Source organism: Ranitomeya variabilis, chromosome 4 (genome assembly GCF_051348905.1).
Source record: "Ranitomeya variabilis isolate aRanVar5 chromosome 4, aRanVar5.hap1, whole genome shotgun sequence".
NCBI classification, from domain to species: Eukaryota; Metazoa; Chordata; class Amphibia; order Anura; family Dendrobatidae; genus Ranitomeya; species Ranitomeya variabilis.
In genome coordinates, this window is record NC_135235.1 from 616,054,817 (window position 1) to 616,080,470 (window position 25,654).

The following is a 25,654-nucleotide window of genomic DNA, read 5'->3' on the forward strand; positions in this document are numbered from 1 at the left end:
TTTATCTCAATTACTTTCAAAGTCGTTGGCCTGTTTCTCCTGCTGGGTTTTGACCATAAGTTCCCTTTCAACATCCAGATAATCCACCCAAAACAGACCAGCAAAATAAACACGTTGACTGGGAGAGCCCGGGCTCTGGTGGTCCTTTTTTGGTTTTATGATCTTTCTTTATGATTACCATTATGTTTCTCAATTTATCAACTTGCAGAAGAAACATATAGTGGTGGAGGACATGGCTATAGAAAGGTCGACAAGGGATACTCTAATAAAAATAATAATAATGTTTCCAATGGGGGCCGTTAAAGGAGATTTTTCTCAACACTTTATCCTGAAACATTGCAAATGAGCCAGAACTGAACATGTTTGCCCTTTTTCCCTGCTGTACACTAAATTTCTGCTCATGATACTCCCACTTCAAAAGCCGCTGTGGCATCTATGATAACAATTAGAAACCATGAACAATGCAAGAGAGTTACATTTATACAGTACATTATAACCTTCATATTGTGTAGAAAAACGGAAAATGTAGATAAATGCTGGTGAAGTAACAATTAATGGGGTCGTTGTCCAAGAAATAAAAAAAATATATATATATTTTTAAGTGAGATTTTTTGTAGTTACAGTTTTTACAAAATTGCTGCAAATCACAACAACAATCGACGTGTCCTACATGCAAAAATACTGTATTTTTCTCTGCTGCATTTTTTTCGGCAAGTGTCTGCATCAAAATATACACTTTCTTTAGACTGCTTTTCCCTTTCTTGATGCGTCGTTGGTGCATATTTGATGCAATGTTTTTTAATGCTTTCTTTAGTGCAGAAATGTTGGGATTTTTTATTTGAAGCTATTTAACCACAAGAGTGGTATCACTAATGCATAGTAAAATAGTTACCAGCTGCCATCTTCTGCTCTTCCCAGTGCCGCTCCCGTCCCGTTTCACTACCTTGTAACCACAGCTCCTGATTGATCAGACATCAGCTTTAACGGTCACAAGTTAAGTCTGGACAACTCATTTTATGGTATGCGCACACGTTGTAGATTTGCCTGTGGAATTTTCTGTGCAGATTCTTCCCTCTCTTGCCAGAAAACGCAGGTGCGGATTTGCTGCATTTTTGTTGCAATTCTTAATGCATTTTTGATGCATTTTTTCATGCAGATTTCTATGCGTTTTTGAAAGCTAAATAAAGATCTTTTATTGAACAAAAAAAAAAAAATTGTGATGTCATTTCTGGTCCAACCTCCTCTTTAACATTTGTCCAACTCACACTCCATTACACACAAAGATAGACAGACAGATAGATAGAAGGATTGAGATAGATAGAAGGAATGAGATAGATACACAGATACAGTATATATCTATAGATAGATATATCGATTGATAGATCTATCGATCTATTGATAGATAGAAAAAAATCTGCGTTAGGCTGGGGTCACAATTTACGAGAAACTCGCACCTCAATACCCGGCACTGCCGCCAGGTGCATTCAGCTGCATAGAAATACATGCAGCTGCACAGTCCGGTGGCAGTGTCAGGTATTGAGGTGCGAGACTTGTGCAAGTTTCTCGCAAGTGTGACCACGGCCTTAAATGCAATATCTATTTAATTAAAAAAAAAAGAAAAATGGAAAAAAAAAAAATGCGTGGGCTCCCACGCAATTTTCAAGTCCAGAGTGGAAAAGCCAGCGCCTGGGGGCCGGTGTTTATAGCATGGCAAGCAGGTAATACCCATGGATCTTCGCAGGCTATGAATATCAGCCCACAGCTGTCTGCGTAGCCTTTACTGGCTATTAAAATAGGGGGACCCCCAAAAAAATGAAGTGGGGTCCCCCTATGTTTTATAGCCAGAAAGGCTACAAATTTGAATAAAAAAAAAAACATTAAAAAAGTAAATCGCTGAAAAAAATGCAACATGTGAACATGACCTAAAGATACGGATGTAGATCATAGGGAGAGACCACTAGTTTGACGTCGCCCCCCGTTGGCTTTTCCCATCACTGCTCCTGGTAATTGACAGACCTTTTGCTATGAGAGAGAGACCAGAGTTGCCAGCATGACTTTTTATTTTTTCTGCACAGCTATCAAAAAAATTTTCAGTTTCTTCAGCTTCAAAAGAATCACAGACACCCTCATTTTTACAGACTGTCCTGGGATTTCTGGATGGTTGGAACCCTGGGAGAGACTTTCTAATCCTCTCCAGCAGTGCTGAGAAAAGCTAATGATGGCGGAGCTGGATCTTTAAAATGCATGTTGTCGGAAACGCCAAAGCGTCTTGAGGAAACATGTACTTGGCTGCAATCATGCAGTCAGGCTCTGCTTCGTGATGCCCACACCGTGGTGGCAGGTTCCCTTTAAGGGTACATCCATACCAGATGGAAAAACATGAACTGGCAAATTCAACCCAAATTCCTCTGATATCGGTCTCATTAAAAAATCCTTTGATGACAGTCCAAGTACAAACCTTGATGTCTGGACCCGCCTAGGGTCCCATGACTCAAACTCAGCACGCCTCTCAGGCTTCCGAGTTCATGTCAGGAGTAGTGTTGAGCATTCCGATACCGCAAGTATCGGGTATCGGCCGATACTTGCGGGTATCGGAATTCCGATACCGAGATCCGATACTTTTGTGGTATCGGGTATCGAAACAACATTAATGTGTAAAAGAAAGAATTAAAATAAAAAATATTGCTATACTCACCTCTCCGACGCAGCCTGGACCTTACCGAGGGAACCGGCAGCGTTCTTTGCTTAAAATGTGCACGTTTACTGCCTTCCGTGACGTCACGGCTTGTGATTGGTCGCGTCGCGGTCACATGGGCGACGCGACCAATCACAAGCCGTGACGTCACGGGAGGCAGGAAACGCGCGCATTTTAAAATTACGTCACGGCTTGTGATTGGTTGCGTGCCGCCCGTGTGACCGCGACGCGACCAATCATAGCAAGCCGTGACGTAATTTCAGGTCCTGAATGCCTAATTCTGCATTGAGGACCTGAAAATTACGTCACGGCTTGCTATGATTGGTCGCGTCACGGCCACATGGGCGGCACGCGACCAATCACAAGCCGTGACGTCACGGAAGGCAGTAAATGCGCGCATTTTAAGCAAAGAACGCTGCCGGTTCCCTCGGTGAGGTCCAGGCTGCGTCGGAGAGGTGAGTATAGCAATATTTTTTATTTTAATTCTTTCTTTTACACATTAATATGGATCCCAGGGCCTGAAGGAGAGTTTCCTCTCCTTCAGACCCTGGGAACCATCAGGGATACCGTCCGATACTTGAGTCCCATTGACTTGTATTGGTATCGGGTATCGGTATCGGATTAGATCCGATACTTTGCCGGTATCGGCCGATACTTTCCGATACCGATACTTTCAAGTATCAGACGGTATCGCTCAACACTAGTCAGGAGACCATTGGCCGGTCGGACATCACGGTCTGTACCTGAACTGTGTTTTAGGCCGGGGTCAAACTTGCGTGTGCAATGCGAGGAACTCGCACGAGTCTCTCACATCAATACCCGGCACTGCCGCCGACATTTGGGACCGGAGCGTTCAGCTACATGTATTTCTATGCAGTAGAACGCTCCGGTCCCGAGTGCCAGCGGCAGTGCCTGGTACACTCGTCAGTGTGACCTCGGCCTTACAGTCGGAATCTTGTTACCAGGTAAAAACAGAACTAAAAAAACAATGGCAGGATGATGGGTTTTTTTTTTTCACTTTCTCATCCCGCTTGGAAATTTGTTCCGAATTTTTTAGCATCTCATATGGTAAAGTGAGTGAAGTCATTCAAAACTACAACTCATCCTGCAATAAATGAGCCTTTGTAAGGCAGAAAAAAAAAAAAAGTTATGGCTCTTGGAAGAAAGACATGGAAGAGCATAAAAGAAAATTTGCTGGACTAACAGGGGTTAAAGTCTCATCCATTTTGCCGTTACTTTATTTTTCTGCGTATTTTCCATTCACACATTTCTGCTTTGTGTGAACGTACCCTTAATCCCACTTATTTTTCCAGGATCTGGATCCCATGTAAGGTTGCTGCTTTTATATCTTATAAAGGACATAAAGGATCATAGGAAAAAAATGGATTTTGACCAGTTTCATATTTCACACCCAAATCTGCACACACACAAAAAGGCTTACAACGAACTTTCCATTGAGAAAACATGTTTGCCGTGAACATTGTGTTTTTTTCTGTACATTTAAAAAAAAAGTTTCAAGTCAATTTTGTGGCCAAGCAAGGTGTGAGGTTTTTTTTATCACATTGTTTTTCGATAGATTCTTGCAGCTTGAACTAATTAAAACGTCAGACCACATGTTTTTTTTTTTTTTTTTTTTTTTTACAAAACTGTACCAAAGTCGAAGTGTCTTTTACAGGCTTATTTTAAGTGTGGATTTTTCTGCAGGAAATGTTCACTTAAATAAAAAAAAACTGTACACATGTTTCTCAGGGCATGTTTACACTCAGCTTGTTCAATGCATTTTTTTCTGCAGAAATAAAAACAGAGCATTTTGGCTTACAAATAATGATATAAAATAGTGACTAAATACTGAACGTGTCCTTATATATGTGGGAAAAACACATTTAAAAACACATAAAAAACTAGGCAAAGTTGTGCAATTTTAAGCAGTGTTTTTCCCGCTAACACTCTGGCAGCTGCTACAAAAAAAAATAAAAAATAAACTACTGCAATAACCCCATGTGTGAACATATCCTTAAGTGCTTATTCACACTTTGCGTTTTTATGCTTTTTTCAGGAAAAAAAAGTGTTTTACAGCACACCAGTAAAGTTAATGAAATTTCCGACATCTCCTGCACACTCTGCTTATTTTTTCCTTGGAGATTTGATCAAATCTAATGCGTGCCTCTTCGTTAGTATTTTTGCATTATTTTTCACTCATTCTAATGAATGGCAAAAAAAACTTTTGTAAATATGCATCAAAAACATGTATATATTATGCAATTTTTTTTTCTGCCAACACTCAGGTTTTTGCAGCAGATTTTTCTCTGGTCGACATGTAAAGATACTGTACCTAGGGACAAACTGCGTTTTTGATGCCTTTTTATTCCAGTCATTTGAATGGGTAAAAAAACATTGCAAAACACACACACACAAAAAAATTGACACGCTGCAGATTTGAAAAACAAAAAACAAAAACGCTTTGGAGGTTCAAATTTGCAAGGAAAAAAAAATAAATGACATGTGCTTGAGATTCCAGAAACCTCATTCACTTTGCTGGTACAGTGAAATGCTGTGTTTTTTTTCAGTTGAAAAAAAAAAATAAAAGCGCTGAAAAGAAGGGTCAAAACCGTGAACAAATTGTTAGAGTGAATTATGCGGCAGATTTGTGGCAGAAATGTCTTCGCTGTCTCATTCATCTGCATCCTGTTTGCAGAAACCAATTACACCCGACTTCTAAGTATGCTGAAATGTGCCAAGAGAGTTTTGACATTTCGACTTTTTTCCCTTACTCCATATATGATCTTTCTATGGTATTTGTAATGACCTGGGTGGCAACTATATCAAAGCAAAATGTATTCATTCATCACATTCTCACCGTCCTTCTATGAAGGTGAACGTTTCGGAGTCAGGAGAGACACTACCTGTGCAGACAGAGGCGAGTGGGAATGTGGGAGTGGGTGTGTGGCCTTAGGTTACAATCTGTAAACCCTACCCAGGTGCTCAGCGGATTCTGGAAATCCCCCGTGTGATGCTTGGGGATTTTCTGTGGAAATGTTGTGTGGTCCCCGCACATCCTGTCAATGTAGTAAAGGTATAAACAGCAGTACCAAAGTGGGCAGTGGCTGTGTCTAGGAACCGGGGAGCAGCACTTAAAACAGGACCATGAATAGTGTTAAGTTTTTTTTTTTGTGGCATTTTTATTCCCATGATTAATTTCTGATGTTATAGATATTCTGCACCTATTAAGTTAATTAGGTTACTAGTGCTTTTTATTGCATTTGTGACTGCGTTTTTTAAGATGCAATTTTATCGCACTTTTTTGCTGTTTTGTTTTTTCCACATCTGATGCAAGTCTATGGGAAAAAGCCACCCATTATATTTGGCATACCCACGAGAAAAATTGATATGTTATGGATATGAAATTCGTGCTGCGTAGGTCAGTTAACGCTGAGTTAAAAAAAAAAAAAAAAAAGCTAAGTGGATAGAAGATTTCTAAAACTCCCATCCACTTTGCTGGAACTGTAAGACACAGCAAAAATACATTGCATCGAAAAACTCACGTTGGACACACAGCCTAAGGCCAGTCTCACACGTCCAGATAATTCCGGTACCGGAAAAAATCGGTACCGGAGTTATCCATGTCTGTGTGTCCGTGAGCTCATGTAGGCCATCCGTGTGGCACACGTGCAGCAGCCGTGTGCCGCCTGGGTACCACACGGACCGTGCAGGAGAGACAGCGCTAAAGTTTAGCGCTGTCCCCTGCATCGTGCTGAAGCCGCGATTCATATCTTCTGTGCAGCAGCGTTTGCTGTAAAGAAGATATGAATAATCCATTTTTTTAGTGGTATTTCGTGTTTAAAATAAAGCTCCATGTCCCCACCCCCTGTGCGCCCCCCCGCTGTTCTGAAAATACTCACCCGCCTCTCTCGCAGTGTCCTGTCCTGGCCGCAGCTTCTCCTGTATGCGGTCACGTGGGGCCGCTCATTTACAGTAATGAACATGCGGCTCCACCCCTATGGGAGGTGGAGCCGCATATTCATGACTGTAATCGGCGGCCCCACGTGACCGCATACAGTAGAAGGTGCGGCCAGGACAGGAAGCAGCGACAGCCAACGAGGGAGCCGGGTGAGTATTTTCAGAACAGCGGGGGGGGGGCGCACAGGGGGTGGGGACATGGAGCTTTATTTTAAACACGAAATACCACTAAAAAAATGGATTATTCATATCGTCTTTACAGCAAACGCTGCTGCACAGAAGATATGAATCGCGGCTTCAGCACCATGTTGGGGGGACAGCGCTTACTGGAGCGCTGTCTCCTGCACGGCACACGGAGAAGGTCCGTGTGTGGTCCGTGTTTTACACGGACCCATTGACTTTAATGGGTCCGTGTAATACGTGCGCTCCCACGAACACTGACATGTCTCCGTGTTTGGCACACGGAGACACGGTCTGCAAAAAATCAATGACATCTGCACAGATGCATTGATTTTAATGTGTCTACGTGTGTCAGTGGCTCCGGTACGTGAGGAAACTGTCACCTCACGTACCGGAGCCACTGATGTGTGAAACTGGCCTTAGGGCTCATTCACACATCAGTTTTTCACATACGAGTGTTATCAGTTTTTATCATGGATAGCACTAATACCTGGGACACTCTATGGGGCTGTTAACATCAGACTTTTTCCTCCGTCCGAGTGGTTCGTTCAAAATCGCAGAGATATGTCTGATTTTGATCAGTGTTGGATTAAAATCGGCAAAAGCAAGTCTATGAAAAAAAAAAATCGGACAGCATTCGGATGACATCTGTGTTTTTCACTGACTGATAGGAGAAGGTGGAGAAACATTTTTTTTTCATCAGTGAAATAAGCTGATGAAACTCTGCCTGTTTTTCTCATACATTAAAAAACCTACGGCTGAATGAGACCTTATGGTCAGAAAAATGCCTTATAAAAAAAAAAATCTAAACATTCTAAGGGCTGTCCCACACGTCCAGATAATTCCGGTACCGGAAAAAATCAGTACCGGAGTTATCCGTGTCCGTGTGCCCGTGAGCTCACGTAGGCCATACGTGCGGCACACGTGTGCCACCCGTGTGCCGAGTGGGTACCACACGGAGCGTGTGGTACCCACGCGTGTGGTACACTGCATCGTGCTGAAGCCGCGATTCATATCTTCTGTGCAGCAGCGTTTGCTGCATAGAAGATATGAATAATAGTGTTTAAAATAAAGATCTATCTGTCCGCCGCCCTCTCACCCCCTGTGCGCCCCCCCCCCCTGCTGTTCTGAAAATACTCACCCGCTCCCTCGTTGGCTGTCGCTGCTTCCTGGTCTGGCCCCATCTTCTCCTGTATTCGGTCACGTGGGGCCGCTCATTTGCAGTCATGAATAGGCGGCTCCACCCTTATGGGAGGAGGAGCCACATATTCATGACTCTAATCTGCGGCCCCACGTGACCGCATACAGTAAAAGGGGAGGCCAGACCAGGAAGCATCGACAGCCAATGAGGGAAGCAGGCAGGGGCGTAACTACCGCGGTCGCAGCGGTCGCAGCTGCGACGGGGCCCAGACTACTTAGGGGCCCCATGGACAGGAGTGAAGGAGAATGAAATGACCCATGATTGATGATGATCCACCATTTGTGAGTGACCCGCAGCAGGGAGCCGTCACTGCTCTCTAATTATACTTACCTACTCCCGGCGCGGTCCCTGGACGTCCCTGCTTCTTCCAGCGCTGCAGATTCTTCCTGCACTGAGCGGTCACATGGTCCCGCTCATTACAGAAATGAATATGCGGCTCCACCTCCCATAGGGGTGGAGCCGCATATTCATTTCTGTATTGAACGGTAACTGTGACCGCTCAATACAGGAAGAATGTGCAGCGCTGGAAGAAGCAGGGACTTCCAGGGACCGTGCCGGGAGTAGGTGAGTATACAGCGCTGCGCAGCGCTGCGCGATATTTACCGCTCCTCGTTCCGGTGCGGCTCTGTCATCAGCGTCCTCTGGCAGTGACGCTCAGGTCAGAGGGCGCGGTGACGTAGTCAGTGCGCGCCCTCTGCTGAACGTCAGTGCCGAAGACGGAGCCGCACGAGGAGCAGCCAGGTAAATATTGAAAGTGCCGGGGGTCCTGAGCGAAGAGAGAGATGTGAGGTGAGTATGTGATTTATTTTTTTTATGGCAGCAAAAGCATAAGGGGCAAGTGACTGTACGGAGCATTTTATGGGGCCATAACGCTTGTGCAGCACTATAAGGGGCAGTGACTGTGCGGAGCATCTTATGGGGCCATAACAATTGTGCAGCACTATAAGGGGCAGTGACTGTGTGGAGCATCTTATGGGGCCATAACAATTGTGCAGCATTATAAGGGGCAGTGGCTATACGGAGCATTTTAATGGGGCCATAACACTTGTGCAGCGCCAGCACTATAAGGGGCAGTGGCTGTGCGGAGCATCTTATGGGGCCATAACAATTGTGCAGCACTTTATGGGGCAAGTGACTGTACGGAGCATCTTATGGGGCCATAACACTTGTGCAGCACTATAAGGGGCAGTGGCTGTGCGGAGCATCTTATGGGGCCATAACAATTGTGCAGCACTATATGGGGCAAGTGGCTGTGCGGAGCATCTTATGGGGCCATAACACTTGTGCAGCACTATAAGGGGCAGTGGCTGTGCGGAGCATCTTACGGGGCCATAACACTTGTGCAGCACTATAAGGGGCAGTGACTGTGCGGAGCATCTTATGGGGCCATAACACTTGTGCAGCACTATAAGGGGCAGTGGCTGTGCGGAGCATCTTATGGGGCCATAACTAGTGTTGAGCGATACCGTCCGATACTTGAAAGTATCGGTATCGGAAAGTATCGGCCGATACCGGCAAAGTATCGGATCCAATCCGATACCGATACCCGATACCAATACAAGTCAATGGGACTCAAGTATCGGACGGTATTCCTGATGGTTCCCAGGGTCTGAAGGAGAGGAAACTCTCCTTCAGGCCCTGGGAACCATATTAATGTGTAAAAGAAAGAATTAAAATAAAAAATATTGCTATACTCACCTCTCCGAGGGAACCGGCAGCGTTGTTTGCTTAAAATTCGCGCTTTTCTTTCCTTACGTGAAGTCCCGGCTTTGTGATTGGTTGCGTCGCAGTCACATGGGCGACGCAACCAATCACAGCAAGCCGTGACGTAATTTCAGGCCCTTAAGGATTTTAAAATTACGTCCCGGCTTTGTGATTGGTTGCGTCGCAGTCAACCAATCACAAGCCGGGAGGCTGGACAAGCACTCATTTTAAAATGCGCGCGTGTCCAGCCTCCCGGCTTGTGATTGGTTGACCGCGATGCAACCAATCACAAGCCGGGACATCACGGGAGGCTGGACAAGCGCTCATTTTAAAATGCGCGCGTGTCCAGCCTCCCGTGACGTCACGGCTTGTGATTGGTTGCGTCGCCCATGTGACTGCGACGCAACCAATCACAAGCCGGGACTTCACGTAAAGGAAAGAAAAGCGCGAATTTTAAGCAAAGAACGCTGCCGCTTCCCTCGGTAAGGTGCAGGCTGCGTCGGAGAGGTGAGTATAGCAATATTTTTTATTTTAATTCTCTCTTTTACACATTTTTACATTAATGTTGTTTCGATACCGATACCCGATACCACAAAAGTATCGGATCTCGGTATCGGAATTCCGATACCCGCAAGTATCGGCCGATACCCGATACTTGCGGTATCGGAATGCTCAACACTAGCCATAACGCTTGTGCAGCACTATAAGGGGCAAGTGGCTGTGCGGAGCATCTTATGGGGCCATAATGAACGGTGCAGAGCATTATATATGGCACAGCTTTATATGGCATATCTATGGGGCCATAATGACCGGTGCAGAGCATAATACATGGCACAGCTTTCTATGGAGCATCTATGGGGCAATAATGAACGGTGCAGAGCATTATATATGGCACAGCTTTCTATGGAGTATCTATGGGGCCATAATGAACGGTGCAGAGCATTATATATGGCACAGATTTCTATGGAGCATCTATGGGGCCATAATGAACGGTGCAGAGCATTATATATGGGGCAGCTTTATATGGACCATCTATGGGGCAATAATCAACGGTATGGAGCACTATGAGGGGGGCTGCGTTGTATTCTATGGGGGTTACCTTGAGTTGTATGGCAGGGCTGCGGGGGGGCCCCATTTGGAAGTTCGCACCGGGGCCCATATCTTTGTAGTTACGCCACTGGAAGCGGGTGAGTATTTTCAGAACAGCGGGTGGGAGGGCAGTGGACACATAGATCTTTCTTTTAAACACTATTATTCATATCTTGTATGCAGCAAACGCTGCTGCAGGGAAGATATGAATCGCGGCTTCAGCACCATGTGGGGGGGACAGCGCTTACTGTAGTGCTGTCTCCTGCACGCCACACGGACTGCACACGGAGAAGGTCCGTGTGTGGTCCGTGCTTTACACGGACCCATTGACTTTAATGGGTCCGTGTAATACGTGCACTCCCAGGAACACTGACATGTCTCCGTGTTTGGCACACAGAGACACGGTCCGCAAAAAATCAATGACATCTTCACAGATGCATTGATTTTTATGGGTCTACGTGTGTCAGTGGCTCCGGTACGTGAGGAAACTGTCACCTCACGTACCGGAGCCACTGACGTGTGAAACCGGCCTAAAAAGCACAGTATCGTGAAAAAGGCACAAAAGAATTTGCAATTTTTTTCTGTCTTTAAAAATGAATGACGCAATTCGAAATTAATCAAATTCGTATCAGATTTCTTGAAAAATACAGATTTTTTTCCCGGGTTTTGCTTGGGATCTTATGAAAGCTGAGAGGAGGTTAAGTAATAAAATAAAAGAAAGATTATGTTCACCTGTCCTAAGTCCCTCATGGATCTTTGACATGTACAGCTTCTATCCTGGTCCTCTACTCACTTAGGCCAGTCTCACACGTCCAGATAATTCCGGTACCGGAAAAATCGGTACCAGAGTTATCCGTGTCCGTGTGTCCGTGTGCTCCCGTGGCACATCAGTGTGGCACACGTGCGGCAGCCGTGTGCCGCCCGTGTGCCGACTGGGTACCACACGGACCGTGCAGGAGACAGCGCTAGAGATAAGCGCTGTCCCCTGCATCTGGTGCTGAAGCCGCCATTCATTTCTTCTCTCCAGCAGCGTTCGCTGGAGAGAAGATATGAAAAATCATTTTTCTTTTTTTTTTTGTGTTTCAAATAAAGATCCCTGTCACCACCCCCCTCCCACCCCCTGTGCTCCCGCCCGCTGGAAATAAAATACTCACCCGGCTCCCTCGCTGCTTCCTCTCAGCGCCGCAGCTTCTTCCTGTATGAGCGGTCACGTGGTACCGCACATTACAGTGATGAATATGCGGCTCCACCCCTATGGGAAACACACACAAAAAAAAAAGATTTTTCAGATCTTCTCTCCAGCTAACGCTGCTGGAGAGAAGAAATTAATGGCGGCTTCAGCACCACAAGCTGGGGGGACAGCGCTTACTGTAGTCTTCTGCACGGCACATGGACGGCACACGGACAGCATCCGTGTGCGGTACATGTTTTACACGGACCCATTGACTTTAATGGGTCCGTGTGATCCGTGCGCTCCCACGAACACTGACATGCCTCCGTGTTTTTCAAACGGACACACAGTCCGTGAAAACACGCTGACATGTGCAGAGACACATTGATTTTAATGTGTCTACGTGAGTCAGTGTCTCCGGTACATGAGGAAACTACACACGTACCGGAGCCACTGACGTGTGAAACAGGCCTCAGGATCAGTCTTCAGTCCTTCCTGATGCGGTTCCTGAGGGCTGTGGTACACAACATTGACACGTGTTTCACTCTTCGTCAGCTCTAGAAGACTAAGATCGAAGAGAAGGCCAATCTGAAGCAAGTGGGTAACTGTGCCGGTGGGGCAGGTGAGGGGCAAGCACAGAACAGGTGAGTAATCTTTTTTTCTTATTTTTTTTTTATTGCCTTCCTTCTATTAATTATTTTTTGGGAGGGTCTGGAGAGGCCTCAAAGCATAAGAAACATCTTTACGGGCAGATTTGATTCAGATCGAATCAAAACTGCTGGCCGATTTGAATGAATCTGTCCAATATTAAGTTTGGGAGATTCGCTCATCAAAAATTAAATTTCATGATTCATTATTAATTGACAGCTAACATCTGGGGCAGCGTTACGACATCCGGAAAAAGGCTGCAATGGAAAAACAGGAAAAAAAACATCACCATGCTGCCAGTTCAAAACTGCCACATCCAAAAATATTCAATATAGACTTTAAGGCCACATGCAGATGTTGGTGAGTTTTTTACCTCAGCTTTTATGAAACCAGGAGAGGAACAATCAGAGGAAAAGTATAATAGAAACACATCACCACTTTTGCATTTTTCATCCACTCCTGGTTTTGACTTACAAATACTGAGGTAAAAAACTCACCAAATACTCATCTTGTTCACATGGCCTTAAGATAACATCTGTAAGGCAGCAGCGTTTTGACGTGGAAGTCCAGGATTAAAAAAAAATCATTGCCAACTTATAAAAACAGGGCCACCCCTATCTTCAGGTGGTAGTCAGTATTGCATGTCTGCAAAATTCATTTCAATTGAGCTGCTTTACCAGACAACAGTAGACAGGTGTGTAGGGCCAGCATCAGCACCTGGCTGTCAGGACTCTGAACATTTTTTACCTTTTGTGCATTACTGCTCTTTTCCAAGATGGCGTCTTTGGTCTCATGTGCACTGTGTCTTCCTGCTATAAACTCCACCCCAGCCTTCAGTCTGTGCTAGAGTATTCTGCCTTGCATCCAGCTCCTGATCTCTGATTACTCCCTGGCTATACACCTGCTCCTGTGAACCTGTGTGGTGACCCTGCTACTCTGCTCTGAGTTCCTGCTGCATACACAAGTTTCCAGTAATCCTCCTTCATCTGCTGTTCGTGTTTACTTCCACCTGCATTTGCTGGACATGTAAACTGCTGTGTCAAGTATCCACAAGAATAACTGTGCTTCATAGACTTTCTGCTTGATTGCATTTTGCTCTGAAGTTTCCTATAGACTGCTAAGCTGCGTTTATTATTTGCACCAAGTGTTGTGGACTTGAGTTTCTCTCTGCATCTGTTGGAATCCCCGTGTGATAATATAGACTTTACCACTTATAAAACTGTGTCCTGTAGCTGTCTTGTTCCACGCAAAGAGTCTCCTGAGTTATCCCCTATAATTATTACACTGGCAAGTGTTGGGACCTACTGCATCTGGACACCACTAGTCCCAGACTTCCTTTTGGCAACAGCCATTGTATGTGTATAGAGTGGTCTCAAGCGCTTGGGCCACTTCTTAGGGTACGCTCACACTTGTGCCGAAATGGACAATCATATGATTGATAATTTGCACCAATCAACAGTCTATTTTTCTAGAACCCACCATTCACGTATACATTTGGCCGTGTCCAGTTTTGCAGCTTACAGCTGCATTGATAGGTCTTGTAAAGTATGTGATGCCAGCAGAAGGAGCCTTGATTATTAGATTTTTTGAGGGAATTGCATGGAGTGGGCTGAGATGCTCAGAAAATGTGTGAGTGAATGTAAGGAGTTAAAAGCACAAGAAGAGTCTGGGGGCGGTTACCTTCTTGGCTCTGTGCCCGGAACCATTGAGCTGTGCTGCGGGTTCCCTAGGGAGAGACTGATAGACTGGGACAGAAAGGAAGCAGCCAGAGGGCGGAAAAGGGACGCGCGCAGGAGACAGAGCAGCGTGCAGAGCAGGGTGCAGCTGCGCTTCAGAAGAGAGAGAGAGAGAGCTCCCGGTCTGAAGACAAATAGAGAGAGACTGCCCAGAAAGACTGTATCTCGTGAGTACATAAGGCGGACTCTGCTGTGACTGGAGAGGGGCACTTTGAGACCCGTTTTAGAGACTATGACACCCTGGTCCCCGCGGTATCAGTACAGAGACTTAACAATACAGAGCCCCTGTTTTCCTGGTACAGAGACTTAACATTGCGGAGCCCCTGTTTTCCTGGTACAGAGACTTAACATTGCGGAGCCCCTGTTTTCCTGGTATAGAGACAACATTGCGGAGCCCCGATTTCCAGGTTGTGCTGTAAAAGTTAAAGACTCAGAGCCTGTGCATACCACATTAACTCCCGAAACCCCAGGCAGCAGGCTCTCAGAGACTACTCTGCCCACGGACAACAGAGGGACGTCAAGTGCCACTGTTTCTCGGTACCTACGTTGGAGAAGACGACCCTCCAAGCAAGTCATCTTCAGACTGATAAGTGTTATTTTCTCAAGGAATCCTGCTTAATTCGGTTATATTGTTTATCTCCCGTATTTTTGCATTGTTTTATTGTTAGTTATTTTGCATTGCTTCCTCCCTGCGAGGAGAACCATATCCCTGTTATTAAACCCCTCAACTGTTGGTCTGTCTGTTCCGTGGTGACATACTCAGTACCTGCATTCTATTACATTTGGCGTAGTCGGCAGGATCGGGGAGGTAACCACCACCGCAGACAATATTCCCCAGTGGGTGGAGGACCTGAGAATGGAGATTAGACAGGTCCGTGAAGAAATGGCGGCCACCAGAAGAACTCTGGCAGAGGGGCCTGGCCCTCTGGTGCGAGACAGAGAAGCTGCCCCCCCGAAGGGAGGGTGAAACTACCAGGAGGAGAAGCCCTCTTACATGCTACACTTGTGGAGAGTCCGGCCACATTGCTCGATGGTGTCCCCGGCGGAGCCGACCATCCCCACATCCTCCTTTAAACTAGGTGGCTCTGGGCTTGAGGGGCGCCGCTCAGAGCGTGAAGAACAGAGGAGGAGGAGTGTTGTGAATTCTGTTTGTGGGCTCCCCCGGTGGTGTTTTATGGTATTGCCACTTATTTGCCTTCTTCTATCCTTGATCACCTGTTGACACCCATTAGGGGAGTTTCCTATTTAAGGCTGCTTGGCTGCTGGTCCGATGCCGGCCAACAATGTATCAGTAGCATTCTGTTGCATTCTCCTGCCTCAAGATCCTGTTCAGCTAAGTTGTATTTTGTTTCTAGTTAATGCTATTTTTGTCCAGCTATTTGCAATGTGACTCTCTGTAGCTGGAAGCTCTCGTGGACTGAAATTGCCACTCCAGTGGCATGAGTTGTCACTGGAGTTTTAAAGTAATTTCAGGATGGTGTTTTTGAGTAGTGTTTTGAAGTTGACCGGGAAGTGACTCTTTCCTGTACTTCTGCTATCTAGTAAGCGGACCTCACTGTGCTAAATCTGCTGTTCATCCTACGTATGTCTTTTCCTCTTGACTCACCGTCAATATCTGTGGGGGACTGCTATCTCCTTTTGGGGTTCATCTCTGGAGGTAAGGCAGGCCTGTATATTCCTCTGATAGGGGTAGTTAGATCTCCGGCTGGCGCGTGGTGTCTAGGGCATCGTAGGAAACACTCCCCGGCTACTTCCAGTGTCGTGTCAGGTTCAGGTCACGGTCACTTTAGTTCCCATCACCCGAGAGCTAGTCCGTTGTTATTTAGATTTCCCTGCCATTGGGAAAATCATAACAGTTTGGCCGGCCTCATGTGTTAAAACTATGCACTAAAGCAGGAAAGGATATGAAAAGGTTTTTTTTTTTCTCCTTCTGTGTTTGGAAAGTGCACCTTAGTGCTTATTTGTACTCCTTGCTTAAACTGCAGTCTTCAGCCTTTTTTTTTTTTTTCCTTTCCTCTTAATCTCTGAATGGCTTTGGTTACACCTGTTTGAATCATGGATCCACAGAGTTTGGTTGCAGGTCTGAATAACCTGGCTTCAAAGGTCCAGAACTTACAAGATTTTGTTATACGTGCTCCAATGTCTGAACCTAAGATCCCTATGCCTGAATTTTTTACCGGAGACAGATCCCGTTTTTTGAATTTCAGAGAGAATTGTAAATTGTTTTTGTCTCTGAAATCTCGCTCTGCTGGTGATCCTGCGCAACAGGTTAAAATTGTTATTTCTCTATTGCGGGGTGACCCACAAAGTTGGGCATTTGCATTGTCGCCAGGGGATCCTGCGTTATTAAATGTAGATGCGTTTTTTCTGGCTTTGGGGTTGCTTTATGAAGAACCTAATTTAGAGATTTTGGCTGAGAAAGCCTTGATAGCTCTTTCCCAAGGGCAAGATGAAGCTGAGATATACTGCCAGAAATTTCGTAAATGGTCGGTGCTTACTAAATGGAATGAGTGCGCTCTAGCAGCTAATTTCAGAGAAGGTCTCTCTGATGCCGTGAAGGATGTCATGGTGGGGTTCCCTGTGCCTACAGGTCTGAATGATGCCATGAAATTGGCTATCCAGATTGATCGGCGTTTACGGGAGCGCAAATCTGTGCACCATAAGGCGGTATCTTCTGAGCAAAAATCTGTGCACCATATGGCGGTATCTTTTGAGCAAAAACCTGTGCACCATATGGCGGTATCTTCTGAGCAAAAACCTGTGCACCATATGGCGGTATCTTCTGAGCAAAAACCTGTGCATCATTTGGCGGTGACCTCTGAAAAGGCACCAGAGCATATGCAATGCGATAGTGTATTGTCTAGAGGCGAACGACAGAATTACAGGCGCAAAAATGGGTTGTGCTTCTATTGTGGAGATCCAGCTCATGTTATATCAGCATGCTCTAAACGCATAAAGAAGGTTGATAAAAAGGTTGATAAATCTTTTTCTATGGGTACCTTGCAGTCTAAATTCCTTTTGTCCGTGACATTGATTTGTACTTTATCATCTGTTACTGTGGATGCTTATGTGGATTCTGGCGCCGCTCTGAGTCTCATGGATTGGTCCTTTGCCAAGCGTTGTGGGTTTGATTTAGAGCCTCTGGAGGTTTCTATTCCCTTAAAGGGTATTGATTCTACACCTTTGGCTAGCAATAAACCACAATATTGGACACAAGTGACTATGCATCTTTCCCCAGACCATCAGGAGATTATTCGTTTCCTTGTGTTATATAATCTACATGACGTATTAGTACTTGGATTACCATGGTTACAAATTCATAATCCAGTCTTGGACTGGAGATCAATGTCTGTGCTGAGCTGGGGATGTCGGGGGATTCATGGGGATGCACCTTTGGTTCCCATTTCTTCATCTACTCCCTCTGAGATCCCAGCATTTCTGTCAGATTTTTATGATGTCTTTCAGGAGCCTAAAACTGATTCTCTCCCCCCTCACAGAGAGTGTGACTGCGCTATTGAGTTGATTCCCGGTAGTAAATTTCCTAAGGGTCACTTGTTTAATTTGTCTGTACCTGAACATACTGCTATGCGGGAGTATATCAGAGAATCTTTGGAAAAGGGTCATATTCGCCCCTCTTTGTCTCCATTGGGGGCAGGGTTTTTCTTTGTGGGTAAAAAGGATGGTTCATTGAGACCTTGTATCGACTATCGACTTCTGAATAAGATTACAGTTAAATACCAGTACCCGTTACTAGGGTTGAGCGACTTTCATTTTTTTAAGATCGAGTAGGGTTTTGGGAAACCCGATTTTGTCCAGAGTCGAGTCGAGTGCAGTCGGCCGATTATCGCTAAAAGTCGGGGATCGACCGAAACACGAAACCCAATGCAAGTCAATGGGGAAGCATAGTCGGCAGTGAGTGGAGGCCAGGAAAACACCTACAGTGTCCATTTTAATGCCAAAAACATCCATTCTTGTTTCTGAAGCTTGCCAATCTTAATTAACTGTATAATAATAGTTGGGCATAGGGAATTGGGGGAAAGTTGTGGGGGGAGTAGGGCTGGCTCAAGTTTTTCGTGGGCCCAGGAAATGCGGACTACGTCACGGCGGTGTTGCAGGGAAAGGTAAGTATTTAAACGTTGCAAGTGCTGTGATCCTGAGCAAGCAGGGGGGGGCCCACTCGTTCGCATTGCCACTGGCACAGGGCCCCTCAAAGTATGGCGGTGTGTTTGCATGGCGGGGGCGCCTCCCACCAGCAGCGACACTTTTGCGTACTCTGAGGGGCCCTGTGCCAGTGACGTCGCCAACGAGTATGCCCCCCCACCTGATGAAGGAACCTGCACTTTCATCTGCACCTTCCTCTTTGTCCCTGTGTAAGGTGGTATAACATGCGGGAAGGGGAACCTTACTTTCAGCAGGGTCAGATTCTGGCTGTGTAGAGTACAAGGGGAATGTAGTGGTCTAGGTCAATGTACCAGCAGACTCATTTAGCAGTGGCTGGGCAATGGGCAGGATGAGGAGGAAACAGATATAGGGCCAAAGAATAAAGTAGGCTACATGCAGTTCAAAATTGGTAACAGGACTAAACAGGCGGCATTGCTTTGTTCAGTGGAGTAGCAAACCCAAGAGCAGCAGACACTGTTTCAAGGGCCTAACCACACTAGTAGGCCAAATGCAGTTTAATATCTGATAGTATAGGGCGAAAGCCAGAATGTGGAAGCTCAGCTTTGTTCAGTTGAGGACAACACCAGGGAGGGGCAGACACCTTTAGTAGGCCGGAAAAGCCTATTGCATTTTTTAAAATGGTAATTTGGAGCAGAAGGTTGAAGCTCAGCTTTATTTAGTTGAGGGCAACACCAGGCAGGGGCACACAGACAGACACCTTTAGTAGGCCGGAAAAGCCTATTGCATTTTTTAAAATGGTAATTTGGAGCAGAAGGTTGAAGCTCAGCTTTATTTAGTTGAGGGCAACACCAGGGAGGGGCAGAAGCCGTTAGTAGGCCCTAACCACCATTTTTTTTTTTTAAAACCACTTAATGAGAGCCGGAAGGTTGAAGCTCAGCTTTATTTAGTTGAGGACAACACCAGGCAGGGGCACACAGACAGACACCTTTAGTAGGCCGGAAAAGCCTATTGCATTTTTTAAAATGGTAATTTGGAGCAGAAGGTTGAAGCTCAGCTTTATTTAGTTGAGGACAACACCAGGCAGGGGCACACAGACAGACACCTTTAGTAGGCCGGAAAAGCCTATTGCATTTTTTAAAATGGTAATTTGGAGCAGAAGGTTGAAGCTCAGCTTTATTTAGTTGAGGACAACACCAGGCAGGGGCACACAGACAGACACCTTTAGTAGGCCGGAAAAGCCTATTGCATTTTTTAAAATGGTAATTTGGAGCAGAAGGTTGAAGCTCAGCTTTATTTAGTTGAGGGCAACACCAGGCAGGGGCACACAGACAGACACCTTTAGTAGGCCGGAAAAGCCTATTGCATTTTTTAAAATGGTAATTTGGAGCAGAAGGTTGAAGCTCAGCTTTATTTAGTTGAGGACAACACCAGGCAGGGGCACACAGACAGACACCTTTAGTAGGCCGGAAAAGCCTATTGCATTTTTTAAAATGGTAATTTGGAGCAGAAGGTTGAAGCTCAGCTTTATTTAGTTGAGGGCAACACCAGGGAGGGGCAGAAGCCGTTAGTAGGCCCTAACCACCATTTTTTTTTTTAAAAACCACTTAATGAGAGCCGGAAGGTTGAAGCTGAGCTTTATTTAGTTGAGGACAACACCAGGCAGGGGCACACAGACAGACACCTTTAGTAGGCCGGAAAAGCCTATTGCATTTTTTAAAATGGTAATTTGGAGCAGAAGGTTGAAGCTCAGCTTTATTTAGTTGAGGACAACACCAGGCAGGGGCACACAGACAGACACCTTTAGTAGGCCGGAAAAGCCTATTGCATTTTTTAAAATGGTAATTTGGAGCAGAAGGTTGAAGCTCAGCTTTATTTAGTTGAGGACAACACCAGGCAGGGGCACACAGACAGACACCTTTAGTAGGCCGGAAAAGCCTATTGCATTTTTTAAAATGGTAATTTGGAGCAGAAGGTTGAAGCTCAGCTTTATTTAGTTGAGGACAACACCAGGCAGGGGCACACAGACAGACACCTTTAGTAGGCCGGAAAAGCCTATTGCATTTTTTAAAATGGTAATTTGGAGCAGAAGGTTGAAGCTCAGCTTTATTTAGTTGAGGACAACACCAGGCAGGGGCACACAGACAGACACCTTTAGTAGGCCGGAAAAGCCTATTGCATTTTTTAAAATGGTAATTTGGAGCAGAAGGTTGAAGCTCAGCTTTATTTAGTTGAGGGCAACACCAGGGAGGGGCAGAAGCCGTTAGTAGGCCCTAACCACCATTTTTTTTTTTTAAAACCACTTAATGAGAGCCGGAAGGTTGAAGCTCAGCTTTATTTAGTTGAGGACAACACCAGGCAGGGGCACACAGACAGACCCCTTTAGTAGGCCGGAAAAGCCTATTGCATTTTTTAAAATGGTAATTTGGAGCAGAAGGTTGAAGCTCAGCTTTATTTAGTTGAGGACAACACCAGGCAGGGGCACACAGACAGACACCTTTAGTAGGCCGGAAAAGCCTATTGCATTTTTTAAAATGGTAATTTGGAGCAGAAGGTTGAAGCTCAGCTTTATTTAGTTGAGGACAACACCAGGCAGGGGCACACAGACAGACACCTTTAGTAGGCCGGAAAAGCCTATTGCATTTTTTAAAATGGTAATTTGGAGCAGAAGGTTGAAGCTCAGCTTCATTTAGTTGAGGACAACACCAGGCAGGGGCACACAGACAGACACCTTTAGTAGGCCGGAAAAGCCTATTGCATTTTTTAAAATGGTAATTTGGAGCAGAAGGTTGAAGCTCAGCTTTATTTAGTTGAGGACAACACCAGGCAGGGGCACACAGACAGACACCTTTAGTAGGCCGGAAAAGCCTATTGCATTTTTTAAAATGGTAATTTGGAGCAGAAGGTTGAAGCTCAGCTTTATTTAGTTGAGGGCAACACCAGGGAGGGGCAGAAGCCGTTAGTAGGCCCTAACCACCATTTTTTTTTTTTTAAACCACTTAATGAGAGCCGGAAGGTTGAAGCTCAGCTTTATTTAGTTGAGGACAACACCAGGCAGGGGCACACAGACAGACACCTTTAGTAGGCCGGAAAAGCCTATTGCATTTTTTAAAATGGTAATTTGGAGCAGAAGGTTGAAGCTCAGCTTTATTTAGTTGAGGACAACACCAGGCAGGGGCACACAGACAGACACCTTTAGTAGGCCGGAAAAGCCTATTGCATTTTTTAAAATGGTAATTTGGAGCAGAAGGTTGAAGCTCAGCTTCATTTAGTTGAGGACAACACCAGGCAGGGGCACACAGACAGACACCTTTAGTAGGCCGGAAAAGCCTATTGCATTTTTTAAAATGGTAATTTGGAGCAGAAGGTTGAAGCTCAGCTTTATTTAGTTGAGGACAACACCAGGCAGGGGCACACAGACAGACACCTTTAGTAGGCCGGAAAAGCCTATTGCATTTTTTAAAATGGTAATTTGGAGCAGAAGGTTGAAGCTCAGCTTTATTTAGTTGAGGGCAACACCAGGGAGGGGCAGAAGCCGTTAGTAGGCCCTAACCAAAGTTGAAGGCCAAATGCAGTTTAATTTCTGATACTATAGGCCGAAAGCCAGAAGGTGGAAGCTCCGATTTAGACAGTGGAGGACAATTTGAATTAGGGACTGCAGACAGACTTAGTAGGCTGTCCCCTGTGGACCATGCATCCACCACATTAACCCATTGCGCCGTAATGGACACGTAATCTTCCGTGGCCATGCCTACAGGTCCATGCGTCTGTTGTCAGGTGCACCTTTGTACTCACAGATTGCCAGAGTGCATGGACAATGCGGTCTTCTACATGCTGGTGGAGGGTTGGGATGGCTTTTCTCGCAAAAGAAGTGTTGACTGGTTAGCTTGTAGCGTGGTACAGCGTAGTCCATCATGGCCTTATTAATAGTAAATAAAATATATAACTAGGCTCTATGAACTTTTAAATAGGTTCCAGGGGTACACGGGCAGCATTGGTGTGGTCAGTGGAGGAGTATTGCAAGTAGGGGCTGCAGACAGGCTATCAAAGGCCTAAAATAACAAACAGTAGGCAGTCATGGCAGTTTTACATCGGTTACATGGATACACAGGCAGGCACTCCAGGCAGCATTGTGGTCAGTGGAGGAGTATTGCAAGTAGGGGCCGCAGACAGGCTATCAAAGGCCTAAAATAACAAACAGTAGGCAGTCATGGCAGTTTTACATCGGTTACATGGATACACAGGCAGGCACTCCAGGCAGCATTGTGGTCAGTGGAGGAGTATTGCAAGTAGGGGCCGCAGACAGGCTATCAAAGGCCTAAAATAACAAACAGTAGGCAGTCATGGCAGTTTTACATCGGTTACATGGATACACAGGCAGGCACTCCAGGCAGCATTGTGGTCAGTGGAGGAGTATTGCAAGTAGGGGCCGCAGACAGGCTGTCAAAGGCCTAAAATAACAAACAGTAGGCAGTCATGGCAGTTTTACATCGGTTACATGGATACACAGGCAGGCACTCCATGCAGCATTGTGGTCAGTGGAGGAGTATTGCAAGTAGGGGCCGCAGACAGGCTATCAAAGGCCTAAAATAACAAACAGTAGGCAGTCATGGCAGTTTTACATCGGTTACATGGATACACAGGCAGGCACTCCAGGCAGCATTGTGGTCAGTGGAGGAGTATTGCAAGTAGGGGCCGCAGACAGGCTATCAAAGGCCTAAAATAACAAACAGTAGGCAGTCATGGCAGTTTTACATCGGTTACATGGATACACAGGCAGGCACTCCAGGCAGCATTGTGGTCAGTGGAGGAGTATTGCAAGTAGGGGCCGCAGACAGGCTATCAAAGGCCTAAAATAACAAACAGTAGGCAGTCATGGCAGTTTTACATCGGTTACATGGATACACAGGCAGGCACTCCAGGCAGCATTGTGGTCAGTGGAGGAGTATTGCAAGTAGGGGCCGCAGACAGGCTATCAAAGGCCTAAAATAACAAACAATAGGCTCATTGCAGTTTTACAGCGGTTACATGGATAGACGGGCAGGCAGCTTGGTGGTGAGTGGAGGAGTATTTAAAGTAGGGACCGCAGACAGGCTATCAAAGGCCTAACATAACAAACAATAGGCTCATGGCAGTTTTACAGCGGTTACATGGATACACGGGCAGGCAGCTTGGTGGTCAGTGGAGGAGTATTTAAAGTAGGGACCGCAGACAGGCTTCAAAGGCCTAACATAAGAAAATGGGCTGGCTGTAGGCACTTTATAATTGGTTCCAGGGGTACACGGGCAGCAGTGGTCTGGCCAGTGGAGGACTAGTGGAAGGAGGGACCGCAGACAGGCTTCAAAGGCCTAACATAAAAAAACGGGCTGGCTGTAGGCACTTTATAATTGGTTCCAGGGGTACACGGGCAGCAGTGGTCTGGTCAGTGGAGGACTAGTGGAAGGAGGGACCGCAGACAGGCTTCAAAGGCCTAACATAAAAAAATGGGCTGGCTGTAGGCACTTTATAATTGGTTCCAGGGGTACACGGGCAGCAGTGGTCTGGTCAGTGGAGGACTAGTGGAAGGAGGGACCGCAGACAGGCTTCAAAGGCCTAACATAAAAAAATGGGCTGGCTGTAGGCACTTTATAATTGGTTCCAGGGGTACACGGGCAGCAGTGGTCTGGCCAGTGGAGGACTAGTGGAAGGAGGGACCGCAGACAGGCTTCAAAGGCCTAACATAAAAAAACGGGCTGGCTGTAGGCACTTTATAATTGGTTCCAGGGGTACACGGGCAGCAGTGGTCTGGTCAGTGGAGGACTAGTGGAAGGAGGGACCGCAGACAGGCTTCAAAGGCCTAACATAAAAAAATGGGCTGGCTGTAGGCACTTTATAATTGGTTCCAGGGGTACACGGGCAGCAGTGGTCTGGCCAGTGGAGGACTAGTGGAAGGAGGGACCGCAGACAGGCTTCAAAGGCCTAACATAAAAAAATGGGCTGGCTGTAGGCACTTTATAATTGGTTCCAGGGGTACACGGGCAGCAGTGGTCTGGTCAGTGGAGGACTAGTGGAAGGAGGGACCGCAGACAGGCTTCAAAGGCCTAACATAAAAAAATGGGCTGGCTGTAGGCACTTTATAATTGGTTCCAGGGGTACACGGGCAGCAGTGGTCTGGCCAGTGGAGGACTAGTGGAAGGAGGGACCGCAGACAGGCTTCAAAGGCCTAACATAAAAAAATGGGCTGGCTGTAGGCACTTTATAATTGGTTCCAGGGGTACACGGGCAGCAGTGGTCTGGTCAGTGGAGGACTAGTGGAAGGAGGGACCGCAGACAGGCTTCAAAGGCCTAACATAAAAAAATGGGCTGGCTGTAGGCACTTTATAATTGGTTCCAGGGGTACACGGGCAGCAGTGGTCTGGCCAGTGGAGGACTAGTGGAAGGAGGGACCGCAGACAGGCTTCAAAGGCCTAACATAAAAAAATGGGCTGGCTGTAGGCACTTTATAATTGGTTCCAGGGGTACACGGGCAGCAGTGGTCTGGTCAGTGGAGGACTAGTGGAAGGAGGGACCGCAGACAGGCTTCAAAGGCCTAACATAAAAAAATGGGCTGGCTGTAGGCACTTTATAATTGGTTCCAGGGGTACACGGGCAGCAGTGGTCTGGTCAGTGGAGGACTAGTGGAAGGAGGGACCGCAGACAGGCTTCAAAGGCCTAACATAAAAAAATGGGCTGGCTGTAGGCACTTTATAATTGGTTCCAGGGGTACACGGGCAGCAGTGGTCTGGTCAGTGGAGGACTAGTGGAAGGAGGGACCGCAGACAGGCTTCAAAGGCCTAAAATAACAAACAATAGGCTCATGGCAGTTTTACAGCGGTTACATGGATACACGGGCAGCTTGGTGGTGAGTGGAGGAGTAGTGCAAGGAGTGTCTGTCCCAGTACTCCCAAAATATAAATAGATGTTAATGTCTCGCAAAACAACCAAAACAAAAAAAAAGGTGGCATACTTAGGTACAGGGGTGGGCTCATCTGCTGAGTTTCTGACATAGTAATTTGGCAGTAACTATTTAATGGTGCCAATATAGGACACAGACACAGACTACTTTAAGTTGCATCATAGATGTCTACAAATTTGTATTGTCAGTGCCAGACATTGAATGATGTCAGCGAATAGAC